This window comes from Anas acuta, chromosome Z (assembly GCF_963932015.1).
Source record: "Anas acuta chromosome Z, bAnaAcu1.1, whole genome shotgun sequence".
NCBI lineage: Eukaryota > Metazoa > Chordata > Aves > Anseriformes > Anatidae > Anas > Anas acuta.
Window position 1 is genome coordinate 77603185 of NC_089017.1, and position 7674 is coordinate 77610858.

A 7674-nucleotide genomic window follows, 5' to 3' on the forward strand; every position below is an offset into this window, starting at 1 on the left:
GGGGTCGCATCAGGGTGGCGGCCAGTCATAGGGGCTTCCGCAGGCCTCCATTTTAGGGCCTGTTCTCTTCAGGGTTGTCCCGACTGACTCGCATGTAGGACTTGAGGGCATCTGGAGTCCATTTAGGCATGATGCTAAACAGGAAGGAGTGGCTGACTCCATCGAGGGGAGGAAGGCTTTGCAGAGAGATCTTGACAAAGCAGAGAGCTGGGCAATCCCCAGCAATATGAGGTTTAGCAAGAGCGAGTGAGGGATTCCCCGCCTGGCAAGGGGCAACCCTGGCTGTATGGACAGCACAGCCCTGCAGAGAGGGATCTGGGGGTTTTGGTCGATGGCAAGTTGAATGTGATTCAAGCACGGGCCCTGGCAGCCAGGAGGGGCAACAGCATCCTGGGGTGCCTCCAGCACGGCATCGCCAGCCGCTCAGGGGCAGGGATTGCTGTGCTCTGCTCTGCGCTCTTGCAGCATCACCTCAAGTCCTGGGTGCACTTTTGGGCAGCACACTAACAGAAGGACATCAGGTTATGGGAGAGTGTCCAAAGGAGGGCTTGGAAGTGGTGGAGGATGTGGAGAGTAAGACGGATGAGGAGCACAGGAGGTGCGCGTGTTTGTTCAGCCTGCATGAGACTGAGGGGAGGCCTCATGGCGGCCGGCAGCTTCCTCACGAGGGCAGCAGAGGGGCCGGCGCTGAGCTCTGCTCTCTGGGGCCACTGCCAAAACTCGAGGGAATGGCAAGGAGATGGGCCACTGGAGGCTCTGGCTGCAGGTGAGGAAAAGATTGTACACCAGCACGGGGCTTGGCCACTGAAACAGGCCTCCCAGGGAAGTGGTCATGGCAGCCAAGCTGCTGGGGTTCACCAAATGTCTGGCAAGTGCTTTCAGACACATGCTTTGGTTTTTGGGGGTCACCCAGAGCGCTGGGCTCTGAGGTCACCCAGCGGTGGGCTGTGAGGTCACCCAGCAATGGGCTGTGACCTCACGGCCCTCGCTGCTTATCTTGGGGCGCCGTCAGAGCCTGGCCCAGCCTGGCTCGTGCCTGGACTCTGGCTGAGCGTTTGTGCGAGGCTTGGAGTGCCGAGCAAGGATCTCTTGGGAGATTTGTTGGAGCTGTGCTGTGGGGCCGTTGGCAGCTGCTCTCGGTGCCCGTCCCCGCAGCCAGTGCCTGCGTTTCCCCGGCCCTGCCTGGCTCAGGCAGCCGGGGCTGTGGAAGGAGTGCTCGCAGCAGTGCAGGTGAGCTGTGAGGCGACACGTGCCCCGGGGCTGGGCTTGGGGTTTTGTCCTGCTGAGGGGCCGGGGCACTGCCGCTGCCTGCCCTGGCTCAGCCACTGACCCTGGCCTCTCTCCTTCTTGCAGCGCACAGCAGCTGTGGCAGCGGTGCCAGCCAGGGGAAGCAGCTCCCCATCTGCAGCTCTCCCCAGCCCGCTGCAGCGAGCCGACACCATGGGCGGTGAGGCCCAGGACATCACCTGCCCTGTGTGCCAGGGGGTGTGCAAGGAGCCCAGCTACATCCTCCCCTGCCTGCACCAGTTCTGCTTCGGGTGCGTCATGCGCTGGGTCCAGAGAAGCAGCACCTGCCCCCTCTGCAGGCAGCGCATCACCTCCATCCGCTACTCCATCTGGGCGGAAGACGACTTCCTGGAGGTGCAGGTGGCCCCCGATGCAGAGGCGCAAGACGACAGCCCCCAGGACGAGCAGGGGGCTGCAGAGCCCATGCCCCAGCCTGCCGTGAGAGGCCTCCCGCCCGAGGAATGGGCAGCCCTCTTCAGGGAACACCTCGAAGTCCTGGGTCCGCTGCGCTCCTGGGTGCGCCAGCAAGCCAGGGAGCTCTTCGATGCTGCCTGGTGGGACCAGGACATGCTGGAGGCCACCGTCGTCGCTTGGCTGTGCCGCTGTGGGCTGGATGAGCACGCCTTGGTGCGGGAGCTGCGGCCCTTGCTGCAGGGCCACACGGTGAGCATTGTGCAGCGGCTCATCTCCATCATGGGGGAGATCTGCAGCGAGGAGTACCTCGAGGAGCTGGGCTTCCTGGAACCGCGTCCTGCCAGCCAGCTCTCCATGGACAACGGCCCTGAGGTGGACCTCGAGGGCTCCCAAGACACCTGGGAGCCAGAGCTCGAGGGCTCCCAAGACACCTGGGAGCCAGAAGACAGCCTGGAGGCCACCCCCAGCCCTGCTGCCTCCCCCCGGGACACTCCTGTCACCAGCCTGCTCTCCTCCAGCAGCTCGGAGGATTCTGACATCGAGGAGCTGCCCAGCGCCTCCAGTGCCACCCTGCCTGCGGGTCCAGCACCCATCCCTGAGGAGCAGGAGGAGCTCTTCTCAGAGCCTGAAGAGGAGGAAGCAGAACACGCTGCAGTGCCGGGCTGCAGCCACGGGCCCTCTTCTCCTGGCCAGGGCAGGGACAGCTCACCGGGGGGGCCCCGGCGCCCCCCGAAGAGGAGGGCCGACAGCAACCCGGACTCTCCCCAGCCCTGCAAGAGGCCCCGGCGCCTTTAGCAGGGCACATCTGGTTGTCATCCAAATAAAGAGTTGTGACCCTGCCACAGAGAGTGTCTTGGGCTTCTTCGTCGAATCCCAGAATCCTACAGTCATAGAAATGTCGAGTGGCTCAGGTTGGAAGGGGCCTTAAAGACCACCTAGTTCCACTCCCCCTGCCATGGCCAGGGATGCAACTCACTGGCCTCACCCAACCTGGTGATGGGCAATGTCTGCCCACTCGCTCAGGACCCACAGGACCCAATTATAATTATTAAGAACCTATTTTAATAGGTTATTATAATTAATAAGGTAATTAATTAATTAATTAATTAATACTAATGATAATAATCTATTTTTTAGAAGTAGCAATGAATATGTATTAGTCTTGGAGCATAAAAATCAGCTACTTGATGTAACTGGTGTGCGTCCTGGTGGAGCGGAGACTCCCGGTGCACCCAGCGCTGTTTGCTTACCTCTATTCTTTTAATAAATCCTATTTTTTTATTTAATCCTATTTTGAAGACTGAGCCATTTCTAACAACCTCATTTGGTTTCTTCCTGCCCAGCTCTCCAGCCTGTCCAGGTCTCATTGTACTCAAAATTCTCATTTGTACTTTCTGTAGTACTAGTGTTATGCTTGTGCCATTTGGTTGGAAAGGTGAAATTGAGAATTTTCTTGATACTAGTAGGGACTCTATGTTCAGAATATACCCCTGGCCATTCCTGGGTAGCTTCTTAGCACAATAATCAGTACAACTGCCAGCAATTGCAAACAGTTGTCAGAGTGGCTAACAGATATGAGCACTGCTGGCATATGTCTGTCTATGAGGAAGCCCATTCCTTCTTGTACTTGCTGCTCATCACTGTCCCCACTCGATATCTACATACTGAATTAATGTGATTCCAGCAGGTAACCTTACTTCTTCTAATGTCTTAGCCAATTCAGCATGTGTTGGTGCAAGTCTGTGCTTAACCCTCTGGGGTAAATGAGCAAAAAAGGCTGTATTATTTCCAAAGTAAAAGCAAATTTGTCTTGTTCCTGCCGTGGTAATGTGACCAAAAGATATCTCTAACACCAACGACAGCCATCATTTAAATCCTGCTGTCTTAAGCAGATTAGGTATGTCAGACAGACTGGGTGCTGTGGCAGTCAAGGGTTTAGTAGCTGCATTCAACTTTCTGTAGTCTACTGTAAGCCACCATGTCCTTAATATTTGTAACTGGCCATACTGGAGAAGTTCTTTCCTCTTCCTAGGCTGCCTGCTAGCAAGTTGATTGGGAGTACAACAAGAAAAATTTTTTTAATCAACATTTGGTGTGATTTTCAGCAACACAACTGCTATGAGGACTGCAAGAAAAGTGCTTGCCAGGTCTGCAGCATAATACAATTAGCCTGAATAAGTTATAAGGCAATAGAAGTCCTCTAGTAAAGGACGGTGTAAATGCCAAAACTTAATTGGACAAGCTGTTTCCCCCTGTAAGTAGATTATTCAGATTATTTCCTGTATTTCCTGTAACTGAAAAAACAAACAAACAAACAAACAAAAAAACAACCAACAATATTTACTCCAAAATTTATCCACTTTAAATAGAACACATATTTTAAAAGTCTGTTTCTGCTACAGTTATGTGAAAGATTTTATCCCAAGTCTTCGTTCTATACAGTAGAATAAAAAAATAAATAAATTTCAAAGGACAATTTTCAGATTCACATTAAGGCCGGAGTCCACCTCATGTTGTAAGCCTCTTCTACCAGGTTAGAATATCACCACTAACACCTTGGTACAATTCCTCTACAGGTAGTCAGCTCAGCTTTTGTCATTTATATTCCAATGGGACAGGAACTGATTCACTTCTTCCAAAGTTTGTGAAAAGCAATTCCCCCACGCTTATTTTATAGCCTGGCTGAGCGATGCACTGCAAGTTTTCTCTCCGGTATCAGAACATTTCAAAGCACGGAGTTCAGCCAGTGCAAGAAATCGGTTGTTCATCCAGACATCTTTAGGTTGAGTCTATTTTGCCTTTCAGAAATTCATAAGGATATTAGCATGGTAGAAAATATCAATAAAGGTTAGGAAACACAATGAAAGGAGGAAAAAGAAAAGGCAAAATTGAGCTTCAGAGCTGTACTGACAGATCAGAAATTCTGTGGGGATTCCCTAGGTTGGAAAAGCACAGCAAAACTCACGCCTGAGAATAAGGCACCATGAGGCTGCCAATACGCTCAGGTTACTTACTGTATTAGCATGCTTAATTACAACAAATTAACAACATGTAGTTCTTACCTCTGATATTAATTCCAATATACTCTCCCTGCTCTGGTTGTGAAACACGGAAAGCTCTGTCACGCAGTCCTCGTCAAGGTGTCCCTGCTGCAAGAACATGGACTACATTCAAGCATGAAGCTTTCAGGTTGTCTCCTCGAGACACATCTGACCATGACACTGCTGTGCTATGCAGCAGGCGGAGTCCCTCATTATCCAACATTTCAGATTTTGTATTTTAGTTAGCATCATGGCTAAATGTTGCCGTGAGTAAACGGAGAAAGTCACACAACTTCAGCAACTTCAGCGTCTCGGCCCTCCCTGGTGAGAGGATCTGAACTCACATGGGAAAGGCTGTCTGCAGATAAGATTTTTCACTTGAGTGGAAGCTACACTTTTATCTCTTCTTAAATATGCAAAGCTGCATCAGGCATGCACGTCTTTGCCAGAGCTGCTTAAAACTGACAGCGCACGTGCAACAAGCTGTTCTTTACCTAGACAAACAGCAGCACCCAGTGGCCAGCAGGAGGCATTGGCTGCAAATGCTTGCTCATATACAGAAGTTCTGCACATTTTGATGAGAAGCTAGCTGTTTTGCTAATTAAGCATCAACGACAGAATACAATGACAACGTACCTTGAAATGCCTCCTCAAAAGAAATGGCAAAGAACCGTACCGTTGTGACAGCAAATAAGATTACATGAAATGCCAAGGAACCTTCTTGGCAAGTGTACTTACTGGATATTTACTTTGCCAGTGGACAGCATCTGAATAACCTTCCATGAGCCACGGGTGACTTAACAGATGCTTAACTGTAATCCGCTTCTTTGGGTCCACCTAGTGGGCAGGAAGAATCAAGTTGTTACACAAATCTGTGAGAATAGAAGAAAAAACTTATCTTTTATTCAGACCTTCTGGGTGCTTAGAAGGGATAGAATAGAAACCAACAACAATGTTTCAGAACCCCACCAAAAGGAAGGTTAAATGTCTGAGCTGTGAATAACAGTTACAGCACCTATGGTTACAGTACATGTTCCAGTAACATTCTGCAGTGACTAGACTGCCCAGATGTAGCCCGAAGGCATATTTCATACGCTCAGCTTCATTAATAAAACGTCTCATTTATAAACGCTTCTTAATTGTGCTGTATCAATAGAACACCCAAATGCAAGGTGCTTCAAGACTTCATTTAATTATTTACATTTTAATTTCTATCTCCATGAACTATTATTACATTCTTGCATGAGAATTTTCTGCAGAAGACAAGGCTAACCTTTCCTTCAAGGATTCAGACATATAAGAGTTAATCTTCAAACACCAAATATTTTCTAAGTACTTCATAGATGTAGTATTCCGACCTAATGAAATAGCATTTTGTAGACCTATCTGAGTAGAAGCAGCACCTTTACCTGTAGCATTTGGCTAAGCAGCAGCGTACTGCTAGGAGAGAGCCACTTTGGAATAGTATATTTTCCTCTCTGTGGAAAAAAAAAAAAAAACAAAGAGGGTGTAGAATGAACCTTGAATAGTTAGGTCAAACAGGATTATTAAATTACTTAGGTGATAGTGACATTTCTCTTCAGCCAAAAAGGAAGAACAGCCACATGCAAAAAATGTTTGAGAGTTGAGATAAGGACAGGGAGATCACTCACCACATACCGTTATAAGGAAAACAGACTCGGCGTAATGAAGATCAATGTAATGTATTGACAAATGGTAATAAACTAGAGCAGTGAGAACTAAAAACCTCCTCCCTCTGAGCAATGCAAGGGAACAGGGCAGTCCATAATGCTTTGTCCCTGCTGCTCCCTACACCTCCCTCTCTGTCCCTGCTCCCCATGGGGTCCCTTGCAGGGGATGCCGTACTTCCCAAACTGAGCCTGCGGGGGCTGCCCACAGGCAGCAGCTCTTCAGGAACTGCTCCAATATGGGTCTGCACCATGCGGTCCATCCATCAGGAGCACGCTACTGTGTTGGGTCTGTCTGAGCTGGAGTCACCTTTTCCCTGCAGCAGCCCGCACAGTGCTGTGCTCTGCACTCGTAGCTGGAACAGCACTGATAGCACTCCAGTGTTGTGTCTATTGCTGCGTAGTGCTGGCACAGCATCAGGACTCCTTCCAAGCCCCCAAGAGCCAGCAGGCTGGGGGTGGGCAAGTGATGGGGAGGGGACATTGCCGGGGCAGCTGACCTAAACCAACCAAAGGGATATTCCATAACACCTGATGTCACACTCAGCAATAAAAGGGGGGGCTCTCGTGGGGGAGGGGGCTGTTCCTCCTGAACAACCACTACGCGTTTGAGGCCCTGCTTCCCAGGACGTGGCCGAACACCGCTCGCTGATGGGAAGTAGAGAATAATTTTTCTCTCTCTCTGTGCTTCCGCGCGGACTGATTGTTTCTTTTGTATCTGTTTTTCCTTCCCATTCCCTTTCCCTTTAATTAAACCTTTCTCATCTCAAACCTCGAGTTCTCTGTGTTGTATTTTCTCCCCCTTCCTTCTGAGGAGAGGGGGAGTGAGGGAGCGGTTGTGGTGGAGCTTGGCTGCCCACCTCAGTAAAACCACCACATCTTCAAAAACCCATTAGTGAGATCTTTAGAAATGGATTGTAGGCAATTTCACAATGCTCAGGGGTTGGGGCCCTTGCTCAGTGAGGAGGGGCTGAGGCAAAGATGTTTGGTCAGACTGCAGAGGAACCTCAGGGCAGCCTTCTCATAACTACAAGGAGGGCAGCAAGACAAAGCCAAGCTATCTCAGCAGGGCATGGTGCGATGACCACAAACAGCAGGCATGGGGGTACAAATCACCAAAGGGAGACGGCAATTATTTGGGTGTTATATAAGGGTGTTCTGGTGTCCCACAGACCTTGCTGATGCTGTTTTAAAAGAATTAAAAAAGCGAGGTAGGAATTAAAATTATTTCACTTATTGCGAAC

General features: G+C 50.0%; 1 long non-coding RNA gene across 2 annotated transcripts; it reads right to left on the reverse strand.

Annotated features, from left to right (window-relative positions):
* Positions 1-3932: 3932 nt before the first annotated feature.
* Positions 3933-6689, reverse strand: LOC137848348 (uncharacterized). Of its 2 annotated transcripts, XR_011091301.1 has the most exons (4): positions 6152-6689; positions 5481-5579; positions 4764-4850; positions 3933-3995 (listed from the first exon to the last, which is right to left on the reverse strand). It is a non-coding gene; the product is annotated as an uncharacterized lncRNA (long non-coding RNA). The 2 variants fall into 2 exon arrangements; XR_011091300.1 differs by lacking the exon at positions 3933-3995 and having other exon boundaries at positions 4415-4850; positions 6152-6687.
* Positions 6690-7674: the final 985 nt, after the last annotated feature.